Below are 16547 nucleotides of genomic sequence, written 5' to 3'. Positions count from 1 at the left end.
AACATCTATAAAACCTTTTCTCAAGCCGTGACGTGCCCTGCCCTTACGTGCCGTTCTCTATCTACTCACACGCTGGCCACGTTCCCACCGATCACCCAGGACGAGCTACGTGCGCTGTGCAAGCAAAGTTAAATCGGGCTCTCTTGCTGACCCTATGAAGCCGGAACGATTGATGAAACTGCTACCCGTGCTCCTTACACCACTGGGTCAGGTGATCAATATGTTTCTGTCCACTGCTATCATTCCTAGGACCTGGAAGCAAGCTAGGGTAATTCCTCTGTTAAGAAAACCAACCCTCGATGCAGCCAAACCTGAAAACTTTTGACCTATCTCTCTCATGCCTTGGGTCTCTAAGATCTCCGAGGCCTACATAAATTCCATCCTGATAGGCTTTTTAGAGGAGAACAACATACTGGATCCTTCTCAGAACGGCTTCTGGCCTGGCCACAGCACAGAGTCTGCTCTCTTAGCTGTGACAGAACATCTAAGGGCAGCACTGGATGTGGGGAAGACTTCGGCACTGTTCCTTCTGGATCTCAGTGCCGCGTTTAATACCGTTTCCCACCAGATCCTGCTGCAAAGGTTGGAGGAGGCAGGAATTTTGGGTCCTGCACTAGATTGGTTTACCTCCTTTCTTTCAGATTGGACCTTCCAGGTAATGGCCCCCCCTTTCACCTCTACGGTCCATTCTATCAAACGAGGTGTGCCACAGGGCTCTACACCTGACCCAAAGTGTAGCACTACACTTTTCAATCTTTATGTGCAACCACTGACTGCTGTGGCCAGAAGCAGAGGGCTTACAATTGTGTCTTATGCAGATGATACACAGCTGGTTGTGGCACTCTCCAACGACTCTGTGCGGGATGCCCAAAAGTTTCAAAGCAGCCTCGCCGCCGCCGCTGAGTGGATGTCTGCCAACTGTCTCCAGCTCAACGCCAGCAAGTCCGAGGTCTTGCTGGTAGGAAACAATCCTGAGCTGTGGAGTGAGCGATGGTGGCCTGCTACCCTTGGTTGTGCACCTGCCCCTAAACAGGTGGTGAAAAACCTCAGAGTCTGGGTAGATCCAGCCCTGAGTTTTCAAGTTCAAGCCAAAAAAGTGGCAGGGACGTGCTTTGGCATACTGCGGGGTCTCAAACTGCTGTTAGGCTTTTTCGATCTGCCCATTAGACAGGTTATTGTCCAAGCCTCTGTCCTATCGAGACTGTATTATGCCAGCTCGCTCTACCTGGCAACCAACAAATCTGAGATTCTGAGATTGCAGAGGGTCCAGAATGCAGCGACCAGAATTCTTCTCGGCCTTCCTAGAATTTGTTCCATAACTAATGCTATCCGTCAGCTACACTGGTTGGCGGTGGTTAGACGCGTTGACTTCAAGGCCCTCTGCATCACTTTTAAAATTCTGAATCTCTCTTCCCCATGTATTTTGGCTAATCTGGTGTCACCTTATCTTCCCACTCGCCAGCTCCGCTCGACTGGTCACCATCTGGTGGTTGTTCCCCGGGTAAGGAGGGAGCGGGCTGGTAGGCGTTCCTTCCGTGTTCTGGCATCTAAACTCTGGAATTCACTGCCTCTTTCAATCCACAACATTAACAATTACCTTGTTTTTCATTAGGCCATCAAGACCCATCTTTTCCCTTCTCTGTAAGACTTCCATTTTCAGGAGCATCTCCTTCTTATGCTTAGCGCCGGGAGGCCCCTTCGCTGGGGCAGCTGTGTGCTCTACAAAACGTTATAACATAACACAACACTTCCTCAAATGGTAAAAACATTTTAATTTAGCACAGTTTCCCATAATTTATAGCTAAAAGCCCATACTCTTTACAGCAGACCTGGTGTTGAACTTGCAAAACAATTTAAATACTTTAAGGACTTCCCAGGTTTCAGGAGCATTAGCCTTCTACAGTAGCATACATTTAGTTTAATTTTATAGCTTTGGAAACCAAATAACAAGCCTCACGGTCCATGCAGCACTGTATGGTGGTACAACAATACAGTTGGAGAATATATACAAAAGTGTGTCAGTACATGTTGCAGCAGAGAACAAGTGTACTATCAGCAAGCCAAATATAATATAGACAACATGGGTATAAATTAGCAGTAGGAATAATTTAAAAAGAGAATATGTACAATGCGAAGTCACTTAACAAAAGGCTTCAAGGTAGTGATATTATATTAATCGGGCATGATACAATTTTAGAGAAACTGCCAAGTTTTCGGTTGCCACTCAGGGCAATAAGTACATACAAAGATTGATTTTGCAGTATTCATATTGTAGTTTGTTCTTAGAGGATGAAAGTACAAAGTATAGATTTACAGCATGCTTGAATGTTCAGAAGTAAAAGAGGTAAGTTCTAAGAACAACAGGTGGCATGGAGGGACTTCAAAGGAACTTCATACATTTCATGAAAAACCTGAAGCAGTGTGGTTGGACACACAAAAGAGAAGCTGATTGAGTTATCCAGTAGGTTTACCCTTACCTTTTGTGGCTCTTATCAGTAATAAAGTTTGAGCTCATTTACTTGTATGTGCTGATTTGAAAATAATGTGCATGGAAAGTTTGGCTAAAGACATGTTTTACCCATAAAATTATGAGCCAATCACCACAATATTTCAGTATACATATTTCTGGTATTTCTATGTTTTACAGTATGCCTATGTGGACATCTGAATGTCTTTTATGCACCACTTTAAGTGACACATAACATGCAGTTAGGTTTAATGAGTGATGGTGAGAACCTGAACATAGACTAAGGGTCGCAAAGTGATGGGACAAACCTAAGCGTGCCTAATGGTAGTAATCCTTAAAATATGGGCATTCTTGACATACTGATGCCAAGTCATCGTGTAACTTTCACAATTACATATTATTTGTTATTCATTTTTTTAAATATATTATTCTTACAGCTATTTAAAGGCCTCAGGTTAAAACATGTTGCAACCTGTCTGCATACATCCATCCACTTACTCATCCATTCATGCACTCATCCATATACCCAGCTGTCCATCAATGCTAATGCATGTTCAACGATTATCCATGCACTTACTACCCCAGCAGCACTGACAGGTAACAATTTCTTATACAGTTATACAGTTCTTTTGCGATCGAGTCTTCACAAAAGCCCTATCTTACATGTTAGAAGACGTTTTTTGTGTAAGTGTATGCGTTGCCTTATCTTTGTGGGGGTAGGGTCAGAGTAAGTCAATGAGTATGAATGTACTTTTGTCGGTGAAGGGTTTTTATTCTTTGTCCCTCATTGTCAAACAAGATGTGCCTTTAAAACCAAGTCTTTTTGCATGGTCATTAGAGCAATCCAGTAGCAACAGTATATTGTTTAGAAGGTCATCTTATAGCAGTAGTTCTTTATCCTTTTGACTGCTGTGGACCCCACGGAACTACTACTGGAATCCGGAGACCTCCATTGAGTCATTATTCGAAGCCAGCGACCCCAGCTTAAGCAATTTCTATGATTTGAAGCTTAGACTTTCCACAAAAACACAAGTAGACACCAAACAAATTCTCAAATATTGAAATATTTTGGTTAATTAACAAATATAGTAAACTTTCAAAAGTTTACATTTTTCTTCTTTCTTTGTATATATTTTATTAGTTTTGATTAATTTTAACATTATTTCATTTTGAAAAACAGTAGCGGACCCCTGGAGTAGGCCTAGCAGACCCTCTGGGTTCATCAGACCACAGGTTAAGAACCACCAGGTTAAGAGCGTAAAGCTATCTATGAGATGACTGGAAAGAACATGTTGATTGAATAAATGTATTAATTAGGGGGTTTTAAAAAGTCTCACATGTAAACCAGGTTGGTGTGACCCTCCCCAATCCCAAGCTGGTTGTGACTTGGAGAGAGGAGGAAGTAATTCATCCAGTTATTGGATATTTTCTTTAACCCCTGGAGTCAGCATTTTGTTTCTACATGGGAGGTATAGAAGATACACCTAGGGATGCATATGCAAGTCTATAATGTACAATTTATTGTGATAAGAGACAAGTGTGTTGTGTAGTTTTCCCCGATCTTAAGTGATCATCATTCATTTAATTCAATACCTTTATAAGAAAAAAAACAATGACTGTCAGCAACTCCTAGAAGAACAGAAGACCATCAAAGAAGAAACTAGGGGCTAGAGGTATGACCATTTTATTTTGCAACTCGCAAATTGTGGCTTTTAGCGACTCACAATTAGCGACTCACAAAATGAAATGTGCAAATGTGTCTCAGACACATTGAACAATTCCCAATGGGGTCGCAAATCACCTACCTCATTAATATTCATGAGGTAGGTAGCAATTTGCGACCCACTGGGAATGGCCTGTAATCACTGGATGGTGGCCTTCTGGGGTCAGCAGACCACCATGTCTGTGTTTGCTTTTTAAATAAACCGAGTTTTTTCCTGAAATGCAGCCCGTTTTCCTTAAAGGAACACGGAATGCATTTAAAAAAGAAAAATTAAAAGTTTGCTTTTCATTTTTTAAGAGTAGGAAGTGGTCTGTGGAACCACTGCCTAACCTTAAAAAATGTTGGCGCCCACATTCATAAAAGGGAAGGGTTTTAGGGGTTGTAAATGGCACAAATGTCCCTATGCGGCAGCTAAAAACTAGTAGATCTGGCCCTAACACCAATAACTGGGGAACTCAAACCAATATCCCACACTGAAAGGAATCTATCTGAGAAACAAAGCATCAGAAAAATCTGTCTTCTTCCTCTAGCTAGGGCTCGCCTCTACCTTTTTAACTTCCTATAAGGCTAATGTTTCATGGCCCAAAGCCACACTGAGGCATACAATGTGAAGCTAGCAACGTACTGTAATTTCTTAATGGTGGAAAGTTTCACATATCGACCAAGCAATAAAACACAAGAAAATTGATTCTGTACTAATACATAAAGTAGAATGATGGCCCTCCAACAGCCACCACAAGAACTCTGCAATTGCTCACCAATAATTATGGAGAAACTGATTCAACTCCCTCAATCAACAGCAACATAGCCATGAATTACTCTGAGGTGTCCCGCAGCATGGGTCCCAAATGGGTCACGCACAGGCATGCCCAGGCAAGGACCAGTAATTATTCCAAACAAAAGGTTCAGAGTGTACAATTCAAAAACAAATATTCAAAAGTAATAAAAAAAATTTTTTTTAAAACATGAATTTGTATAAACAATACAGAAAAAAGAAAAAGAAAAAGAAGAAAAAGAAAAAAGAAAAAGAAGGAGACCCTAATAGAAAAACATACAAAATGTATTCAATAAAACAGCTCAGTGTGTTAAGCTGGTACATATAACATAAAAACATATACATGACCAGACAAGTGGCAGACAAGGAGATGAGTACATAGCAAGGGAGTTTACACAATTTTTCTTAAAACTCCAATAGACAAAAAAGTGTGTCCTCCAATAGTTGTGGCCACAATAGCGTCGACGGCGTTTCGACCTTTGGTGTTAATCCATGGTCATCTTCAGGACGAAAAGTATACTGAGCATCCTAAACAAGTAATCTAAAATTACAAAAAAAATGTTTTGCATTACATCATAAACCAAAAGGGCCAAAGAAACAATATTTATTTTACAAAAGAGGAAAAAGAAAAAAACAGAGGAAAGAAAAGAAAAAGGGGGCAAGAATTTGAAAGATTTTTAAGAAAAGAAAAGAAAAGAAACCTTCAACCAAACCAAATTAAGAATTGACAGTGAAGAACAACCAGTGAAATAAAAATGATTATACTAGCCATACAAAAAATTATATATAGTAACCGACTAAAAACCAATGTGCAGTCAGTTCCTGCCACCTGTTAACTTCAGGACTTCAAAGGTGACTTACTTCTGTTTTCAACAGATTAGATGCCACTGTCAGTTTACTTCAGCGGCCACAATTTCAGAAGCCACTTGAAATGTTAGGCAATCCTCTGGGTCACTTCCACAACCACAATTAGAAGAGCCGATCATAAATGTTTATAAATTCAGGGGGCGAGCAAATCGTCCTCAACTTTTCCCCTTTTAATCAGGCTAAACAGCAAAGGAAAAAGGGGAGGGGGATAGGAGGGGGGAGGGGGGGAGAAAAGGGGGGGGAGGGAGAAGGGGGGGTTAGGGGGGGTGAAAGAAAGGGAAGGGGAAGAGAGAGGTAAGGAATAAAAGGGGAAGGGGAAGAAAGGGATAAACTTATTTAATATCTAGGCCAACTAAGTATCCAGCTTTGAATGCATATGCAATCATTCCTAGTGCAAAAATCGTCATCCTAATGTTAGAGATGACAGAATAAGTGGCGATACAAGACAGAAATCTGCCTAAAAAGCAAAATCTTGTCGTAATGTATCAATCAGACAAGTCAATCACGCGCCCCTACTTCTTGCTGAATAAGCTGTGCAAGGGTTCGCGCCCACCTCACTGGCAACATACGGCATATTCAAAGTTATAGATGCTGAGGAACCACAACTCAATTAGGTCAAACGAACACGGGCGCTTCCCGAAACTTAAAACACCCAGCAAATCACATATTCAATGTTGCAAATGCATACTAGTTATATCACAAACCCAGTAAACAAACAGCCACGGGCGCTTACCGGGACTTAAACACCACACGGCACGGTAAATCACAAAACCAGAGGCAGCAGTTTCTATGCGTCAAAATGTCTCCGTCGATTTAAAAGACGCCGGGAAGGGCTATAGAGATGGAAAAAGGACTTCACATTGCCCAGAGTTGAACCTCAGCGCCATATTGAGACAGGCAAAATCACAATAAGCATAAGTGATATCGTGATGCTAGATATAAAAAATTATGCATCCTTACACCCCATTGTAAACTTCAAGTCGCACGGATCCAAAGGCAGTGTATTTTAATTGAATAGTTTTCGAATCGGACATCATTAAATGTTGTTTAGTTGTTCGCTCCGCAAATAAAGTGCCGCCTTACGGCAACTACAAACTCCCACTTATAAATGCCGAGCTCAAATGCTAACCAATTATACCACCGCTACAAAAACAAATTATCAAAAGTGGCCGTGCTGAATAGAAAGGGAAGAGGATTATACCGGAAGGAAAGTCCACAACTACTCTTTAAGCCCCAGCACCAGACAAGAATAGAGACTGAATTTAAATACCACCACCAAAAATTGAAAGACAAAATAAAAGAATATTAAAGATAAATTGTCATCCAATCATTTCACAAATCATTGTCATATATAGTACAACAAAGTGATAATAAATATTCACAGTGCCGCAAATTTGACAGTAGCATTACATATAGACGAAAGGGATTCCTTCCTATGGCAACACATTATTATATACAGGCCGTGCATTATCATCTTAAAAATGCAAGATATTTTTATTACATTTTAGTACATATATTTGTACTGATGGCAGTATGTTATTGCAATATCATACATAGTTGCCAACCGCCTTCAATGCATTTAAAGGAAAAAATGGAAAAATCCCAACAAACTGGTTTCAAGGGGCAAAATGTCGGCATCTCGCAATTTTAACGTTCAAACAGTATTTCTCAACATACATAATCAACAGTATCTCGGCAGGTAAAGCTGATAGAAGTACCTCCTACCCCACAACAAGAGAATGGCATTCCTCCAGAGTGTTGAGACCCTGGTTTATACTGTTGCAACGAAAAATCCAACGACATTCACTTTTATTTAAGATGTTAGTAATACTGCCTCCTCTCAGGGGGGCATGTATTACCTCAATGACTTGCCAGCGAATGTCAGTTGGGGCGTGATTAAATTCCAAAAAATGTGCCACCAGCGGTGCATTCTCGGTTTTACATCTTATTCGGCTCTTATGTTGACCCAGGCGTAACTTTATCTTCTGGGTCGTTTGGCCAATATAGATGAGGTCACAAGGACACCACACTGCATATATTACATTCTGAGTATTGCAGTTTGAATGTTCTCGTAGGTCATGACAAATATTACCATGAATGAACTGTTTTGTGTTCAAGCTGGATTCGCACATGACACAACCACCGCACTTGTAGTGTCCCACAATTCTGTTTAAGCCCCACATAGTTGTCAAGCTGGGAGTTTTTTCAGAAGGCAAAGCTGCCCTAACCAGATGATCCCTTAAATTTTTTCCTCTTTTAAAGGAATAAAGGGGGTCCTCATTAGTAATGCCAGTAGATTTGACTAAAGGCCAATGTTTGCGAATAATGGCCGAAATATGATTGCTCTGGGTGCCAAAGGTAGTAACACATGGAATTCGATTCATCTCTTTTCTGGTTTTGGGTGTAAGCAAAAATTTGCGTTGATTATACCACGCTCTTTTCATTGAACGCTTTACAAATTTGCGTGGGTAACCACGTTGTCTCAATTTCTCTGCAAGTTTGCCCGCTTCTATAAAGTAGTCACTTTTAAAAAAACAATTTCTGCGTATACGGAGAAATTGCCCGAAGGGCAAACCATCCCTCAGGCCTCGAGAATGGTTACTTGAATATTCAAGCAAGGTGTTGCGAGCCGTGGGTTTGGTAAAGAGTCTAGTTGTCAGTCCTCCCTCATGAGGGAAAATAGTTAGATCTAAAAAATCAATGTGAGTCTTACTAGATTGAGAAGTAAATTTAAGATCAGAAGAGCAAGAATTTAACCAACTCAAAAAAACAGTCAAGTCCGTGCAAGTTCCAGTCCAAACAAAGAAAATATCATCAATATAGCGTCGCCAATGGCGAACGCTACTATGAAAAGGATTATGTCTGTAGTCATAAATAAAACGTTGTTCAAAATCGTCAACAAATAAAATGGCAAAATTGGGGGCATAAGAAGCCCCCATAGAAGTACCTTTAATCTGTAAATAAAAACGTCCATCAAACTCAAAATAATTCTTAGTCAGGGAAATTGTCAACAAATCAATGATAAATTCAGTTGGTACTACCATCGGGGCGGGACGCGTTTCAAGAATCTTCCTAATTACCTCAATTCCTTATGTCTGAGGGATGTTGGTGTATAAGGACTCAATGTAAAAACACACCAACATCTCAGACTCCGGGCAGAAAGTCATTGTTTCAAGTTGCACGATAATATCACTACTATCGCGCACATAGCTAGTGGTGCTCATCGCCAGATCCTTGATGAAAACATCTATATATTTACAAAGAGGTTCCAAAACTGACCCACAGCCAGAGACTATGGGTCGGCCAGGAGGGCTTTCCATACTCTTGTGCACCTTTGGTAGGGTATATAATAGAGGAATCCGAGGGTTCTTTGAATTCAAGAAGAGAAATTCTTTATTACTAAGAAACCCAGCCGATTTAGCATCAGTAGTCACATTTAAGATTAATTTCTGGATTTCCTCAAGAGGATTATTTCTAAGTATCTGATAATGATCAGCATTATCAAGTTGTCTTTTAATCTCACTTTTGTAATTGTCAACAGACTGAACAACAATACCCCCACCCTTATCTGCACTTTTTATAATAAGGTCATGATTTTGTTTCAGTGTTTTAAGTGCTTGGCGTTCAGGCAAAGAAATGTTGTAAGGTATGTATTCAAAATTTTTATACAAGTCAGTAACCTCTTGTAATACCATAGTTTCAAAGGCCAACAATTGCACAGGCATTTTATTTGTAGGGGGACTAAAAGTTGACAATGGTCTCAATCCAGAAGGATTAAAATAATCCTTAGTCGTGTTATTCAGGAAAAAAGTCTTCAAACGCAATTTCCGAAAAAATTGCAAAAGTTCCATTTGTATTTCAAAAAGAGAGGATTTCTCTGTGAGCACAAAACTGAGCCCCTTACTTAAAAGGGAAATCTCATCACTAGACAAAAGATGACTTGATAAATTGAAAATAGGAATGGATACGGTGTTCTCAAAGGAGCTTGGTGAGGAGGCATCCACAAAATCAGAGTCGACCTGACTGTTAATTACTGGGGAGGACCCCATTGATAAAATTTGCGACGGGTCTGTCGTTCCCCGGGTTGGAAATTCCAGCGTGATAGAGGGGGTGGTATCCCCCTCCCTCGAGCCCTCCCTCCTCTCCCGCGTTGTTCTAAAAAAGGGGAATTGTAACCTCCAGTGGATGGGCCTGGTCTCGAATTTGCTTCTGCCTCAACATCATCGCCCGAACTTGCTGATGATTCAGAGAACGTAACCGCCTTCCTATTCTTGAAACGACCCCAAGTGGGGTAATTTTCACTGTATTGTGATTTTGGCCGAGAATAAAACTCATCCTGTAAATAAGGATGGGCCTTAAGTTGACTGAAATTCGTTATATCTCTCTGGATTTTAGTTGTTTTTTTATTTCTCTCAAACTTTTCAAAGTCAGCAATGGTTTTATTGACTTTTTCAAGAGCAATTTTAGCATCATTAACAATATCGCTTTCCTTTATTCGTCTTTCTAAGTCAGCAATTATTTCCAGTTCTTTCTTGCTATGTTCAAGAGCAGTATCAATACCATGTACAAGCCAATGTCGGGAGCAGGTAATCCCAATGTGACTGAACCCTTTTCTGAACTTTGGGTCATTAGTAAAGATTACAGGAACATTACGAACCTGTAATCCTACAGGTATTACATCTTTTTTCAAATACTCAGTCATCATAAGGGCATGTAAAGTAGTTCGTACATGCTTTTTTCTGCACTGTTCCAAATCATCAAGCAGTGCCTGTGTTTCACTAACAGCTGGTTGCAATACCACTGTTGATCCCAACAGTGAAGGACCATTCTTAATCCTAGATATATACTCCTCAGAATATGTAGGTACTTCTAGATTGGCCATAATGTACTCGCTCCGCAAATAAAGTGCCGCCTTACGGCAACTACAAACTCCCACTTATAAATGCCGAGCTCAAATGCTAACCAATTATACCACCGCTACAAAAACCAATTATCAAAAGTGGCCGTGCTGAATAGAAAGGGAAGAGGATTATACCGGAAGGAAAGTCCACAACTACTCTTTAAGCCCCAGCACCAGACAAGAATGGAGACTGAATTTAAATACCACCACCAAAAATTGAAAGACAAAATAAAAGAATATTAAAGATAAATTGTCATCCAATCATTTCACAAATCATTGTCATATATAGTACAACAAAGTGACAATAAATATTCACAGTGCCGCAAATTTGACAGTAGCATTACACATAGACGAAAGGGATTCCTTCCTATGGCAATACATTATTATATACAGGCCGTGCATTATCATCTTAAAAATGTAAGATATTTTTATTACATTTTAGTACCTATATTTGTACTGATGGCAGTATGTTATTGCAATATCATACATAGTTGCCAACCGCCTTCAATGCATTTAAAGGAAAAAATGGAAAAATCCCAACAAACTGGTTTCAAGGGGCAAAATGTCGGCATCTCGAAATTTTAACGTTCAAACAGTATTTCTCAACATACATAATCAACAGTATCTCGGCAGGGAAAGCTGATAGAAGTACCTCCTACCCCACAACAAGAGAATGGCATTCCTCCAAAGTGTTGAGACCCTGGTTTATACTGTTGCAACGAAAAATCCAACGACATTCACTTTTATTTAAGATGTTAGTAATACTGCCTCCTCTCAGGGGGGCATGTATTACCTCAATGACTTGCCAGCGAATGTCAGTGGGGGCGTGATTAAATTCCAAAAAATGTGCCACCAGCGGTACATTCTCGGTTTTACATCTTATTCGGCTCTTATGTTGACCCAGGCGTAACTTTATCTTCTGGGTCGTTTGGCCAATATAGATGAGGTCACAAGGACACCACACTGCATATATTACATTCTGAGTATTGCAGTTTGAATGTTCTCGTAGGTCATGACAAATATTACCATGAATGAACTGTTTCGTGTTCAAGCTGGATTCGCACATGACACAACCACCGCACTTGTAGTGTCCCACAATTCTGTTTAAGCCCCACATAGTTGTCTAGCTGGGAGTTTTTCCAGAAGGCAAAGCTGCCCTAACCAGATGATCCCGTAAATTTTTTCCTCTTTTAAAGGAAAAAAGGGGGTCCTCATTAGTAATGCCAGTAGATTTGACTAAAGGCCAATGTTTGCGAATAATGGCCGAAATATGATTGCTCTGGGTGCCAAAGGTAGTAACACATGGAATTCGATTAATCTCTTTTCTGGTTTTGGGTGTAAGCAAAAATTCGCGTTGATTATACCACGCTCTTTTCATTGAACGCTTTACCAATTTGCGTGGGTAACCACGTTGTCGCAATTTCTCTGCAAGTTTGCCCGCTTCTATAAAGTAGTCACTTTTAAAAAAAACAATTTCTGCGTATACAGAGAAATTGCTTTGAAGTCCTGAAGTTAACAGGTGGCAGGAACTGACTGCACATTGGTTTTTAGTCGGTTACTATATATAATTTTTTGTATGGCTAGTATAATCATTTTTATTTCACTGGTGGTTCTTCACTATCAATTCTTAATTTGGTTTGGTTGAAGGTTTCTTTTCTTTTCTTTTCTTAAAAATCTTTCAAATTCTTGCCCCCTTTTTCTTTTCTTTCCTCTGTTTTTTTCTTTTTCCTCTTTTGTAAAATAAATATTGTTTCTTTGGCCCTTTTGGTTTATGATGTAATGCAAAATTTTTTTTTTCTAATTTTAGATTACTTGTTTAGGATGCTCAGTATACTTTTCGTCCTGAAGATGACCATGGATTAACACCAAAGGTCGAAACGCCGTTGACGCTATTGTGGCCGCAACTATTGGAGGACACACTTTTTTGTCTATTGGAGTTTTAAGAAAAATTGTGTAAACTCCCTTGCTATGTACTCATCTCCTTGTCTGCCACTTGTCTGGTCATGTATATGTTTTTATGTTATATGTACCAGCTTAACACACTGAGCTGTTTTATTGAATACATTTTTTATGTTTTTCTATTAGGGTCTCCTTCTTTTTCTTTTTTCTTTTTCTTCTTTTTCTTTTTCTTTTTTCTGTTTTGTTTATACAAATTCATGTTTTTATTACTTTTGGATATTTGTTTTTGAATTGTACACTCTGAACCTTTTGTTTGGAATAATTATTGAATGCCCCTGGTTCAGGTGGTTTGGGCTGCCCCTGTGGTGGTTAATCAGGCAAGGACCAGGCCAACAGTGGGCTCGTCTATGCATGTCCTTGGCTGATCAAGGCTGGGCTGGGCAACCCCTCTTGGCTTCTTCATTTGGCTCAGCAACGTCAAGATACCATTATCTTTATTCTTAGGCTTTATTGTGTGTTCCCCCGGAGTTTTCAAGGAGGTATTTGTGCCCATTTGACTGTGGGATCTTCCCTTTCCCTGCTCAGTATGGAGAAACAGACGCTAGGTTGGATCAACGAGTAGCTACTGGGCATTAGTGGTCACTGCCTGGTGAACCTATAAATATTAATATCTATATCCAAAACATGTTTGATTATGGGCAAAAGGGAGATGAAAGCAGATACATCCAGGGGAGACAATGTGATAACTTTATACTCCTTTTTGGTCAGGGTAACAAGTGTTATCTCTAACGAAATAGCCCTGACCGAAAGGAGACTTTCTCTGGAGTCGGAGAGATGTATCCAGGAATCACTTTCCCTTGTTGCCTCTGAGGAAGCAGCCGGTACCCTGCTGAAAGACAAGTCATTCACCGTGGTCACGCATGACAAGGCTGCAGAGATGTAATCACATGATGGCATCACACCAGTTGAAACCCCGGTTAAAAAGAAGAGTGCTGGGGGGAAGAGAGCACCCCAGCCACAAAGGAGGGAGGTCTCTCTAGCTATGTGTGTCAATTCTGACCTGGAACAAGTTATGGACAAATGACTTCTTATGTTTAAAACACTGTTTAAAACATTGTTGTCCCCTATTTTCTCGTGTCTTGAAGGGATAGAGAGAGGATAAGCTCAGTGTATTCCCCCAATCTGACTCTGGTGCTCCAAATAGTAAGTTAATGACAGCGATCATAGGGACCAGTTGTATGGCTTGGCCCACTCCCGAGGTCTGTACTAGTGTCGGGAGGACATCAAGCCAGCATAGTCGCTCAATACCGGGGCTTAGAGTGTTACATCAATCACCAAAGGGAGTGTTTGTGGCTCAGGGGCTAATTGTGTTACCCAGGCTGCAGCTGACACTAGACAGGCAGATCCCCGGAGATGCACTTCAGCCCAATTGGGGTAGAGTCAATATAGCTAATATGAGTAGGCCTCTAATGACACAAGTGGTTGCACTCACATCTTTATACTTTTCTCCATAGTCAGCACCTTTGGCGGCCATCTTGAGTGGGGTTCCACCTATCAAGCAAGGTACTAGAGAGCCTAAGGTAGAGCTTATGCATAAGGTCAAACACTGGTGTGATAGTACCATAGTGAATGGGCATCTTCTGTCCCCACATGTCTTAATGGCAAGAAGAGTGGACTGGGTGGGATATAAGGTGGAGAAAAATACTGAGGAGGATTGCGTTGTGGTTAATCTAAAGCATCCTGGATATGCAAAAGCTCTGGTTGAGAGCGATCTTTCCCAAGATGTGAGTACAACAATTAGGATTGTTCCCCTTCAATATTTCTACAACACCAATTCTTTTTTCCCAGACAGTAGTGGCTGGCCTGCCTCTTGATCTTGTAAGATGCCCCAGGGCATGGCTGCCAGGAATGATATTCCATTTTCTAACAGGTTTGCACCCTTGATAGGGTAGATGATAACAATTGACAAGTGTCACAACAGGATGGGCTGTCAAGCCACAGGTTTACAGGTTCAGCAGATACTGTGCTCATGTTGTCCCACCAGGTGGCCCCTACTCCCTCTACTCCTTCTTTTATGAGGGTTATGACCTGAATAGGTGATGCAAATTGGTTGAGAACTCCTGGGTGTTGTCATATAGTTGCTTTGAAGGAAACCTGGGACACTGGTGAATCTTTTTATATGGATGGATTTTCCTAGTTTTTTTAAGGTCTCATCCCCCTCCCCAGCAGGACGTGCCAAGGGAGGCCTTCTTGTTTTGGTCTCATCTCACTCAAAATTACATGCACTGCCAGCATGGTGGAAAGCGACTCATCGAAATTTGTAGAAGTTCAGACACTCAACATATTGCAGCATTGAAGGTTTTTTTGGAACATTACGGAGAGATGAAGTCCTCATTTTATCAGGTCATAATTTGGATTTATTTATTATACACCTATGTTAGCTTGACTGCACCTTTGTGAAAGGGCATTTGGATGAAATACCTCTGGTCAGCATTGAATGGAGGAGCTCCTTGCAGCTAACAATAGTCACTGCCTGGAACAAATGAGGGTGGATGATATTGTTCCTTCCTATTATGGTAGGGGCTGTTCCTCTCCTATTGATTTTATTATGATATCCATTCCATTGGTCCCCACAGTTAATACCCTGAGAGCTTCTTGGAACAGTTTTAGCTACCATAAACACGTAATGCTGGAACTGGCCTGAAACCTAGATATACCCAGGAAAGACGGCAAGAGTGTTCCGAACTGTGTTATTAGTACAGTAGATCAATCTCATGGACTGAAGGTATAATGTAAATGGGAGTTTGTCTGCTTCCTGGGGGGTCAGGAGGGGTGTAAGCATTTTGGCCCCCCCTGCTATTTACCCTCTACAGTAACAAGCTAGGGGATGTATTGTCAGCAGTTGTAGAGACATCCTTAAGGTTGGCACTAAATTAATTCTTGCCTTACTATACGCAGACCATGCAATGTTGCTAGCTGGGACTGCTGTGGGTCTACAAAACCTTTTAAATGCTTTTATTGATATTATGGCTTCTTTAGGTCATTCTCCCAATTCTACTAAATCTCATACTATGATGAAGGCAGCCACACCACCTTGCCAAGTTTTACTCTAAGGGGATAAAACTTACCAAAGTCGCTACTTTCCCCTATTTGGGGGTGTTGTTTGAAGATAGAGGATTATGGGTTGCTCAAAGATTCCTTAACAAGAACATCTTGGCGAGTGCCATCTGTGCTACAATGGATTTCACCAAGAGATTAGGGGCTAATCCTGTGCTTGCCCTACTGAAGATTTTAAAAGAAAAATCTATACCCATAGCAACCTATGGGTGTGGCATATGGGTGTACATAGATGTAAGAGATCTGCAGCTGGTTGGGAACAAATATTTGCACCCCTCTCTTTTACGATTTACGAAGAGCTTGGAGCGAGTTACATAGCTGACCTTATATTGCAGTGGCACCCATAATGCGCTGGCTGAGAATTTGGTCAAGCCCCATCCCCAATTTAGGATTGTACTGCTCTTGATGGGGCATTGCATATCTCGTGGATAGGATATGTCAAGAAGCAGTTGAGGAGGAAAGGCTGCCTGGACCTGTTTATTAACCCAAGACCATTACACCCCAGTGACTTGAAGGACACCAAAAACATGTTTTTAGCCAGGCGGTCTGGGGAAAGGGAAGATATGGAACTTGTTAAACCCACTGTGAGACAATACATAATGTTGACAACAAGCCCACAGGGGGAGCCTTATTTGTCATTTGTCAATGATGTTATTGAATGGATTTAGGCTTAATTCTATACACTGGTTTTTAGCTGACCCCAAAGGATATTCAAAGCCAGGAGTTTTAAAGCCCTGTCTCTGTGATAATGTTTTGTAGCAGGACACTATACATTTTACATTTGTGTCTGCTTTTTACT

Source organism: Triturus cristatus, chromosome 11, assembly GCF_964204655.1.
Source record: "Triturus cristatus chromosome 11, aTriCri1.1, whole genome shotgun sequence".
Lineage (NCBI taxonomy): Eukaryota > Metazoa > Chordata > Amphibia > Caudata > Salamandridae > Triturus > Triturus cristatus.
The sequence above is the reverse complement of the archived record's forward strand: the minus strand, read 5'-3'. Positions refer to the sequence as shown.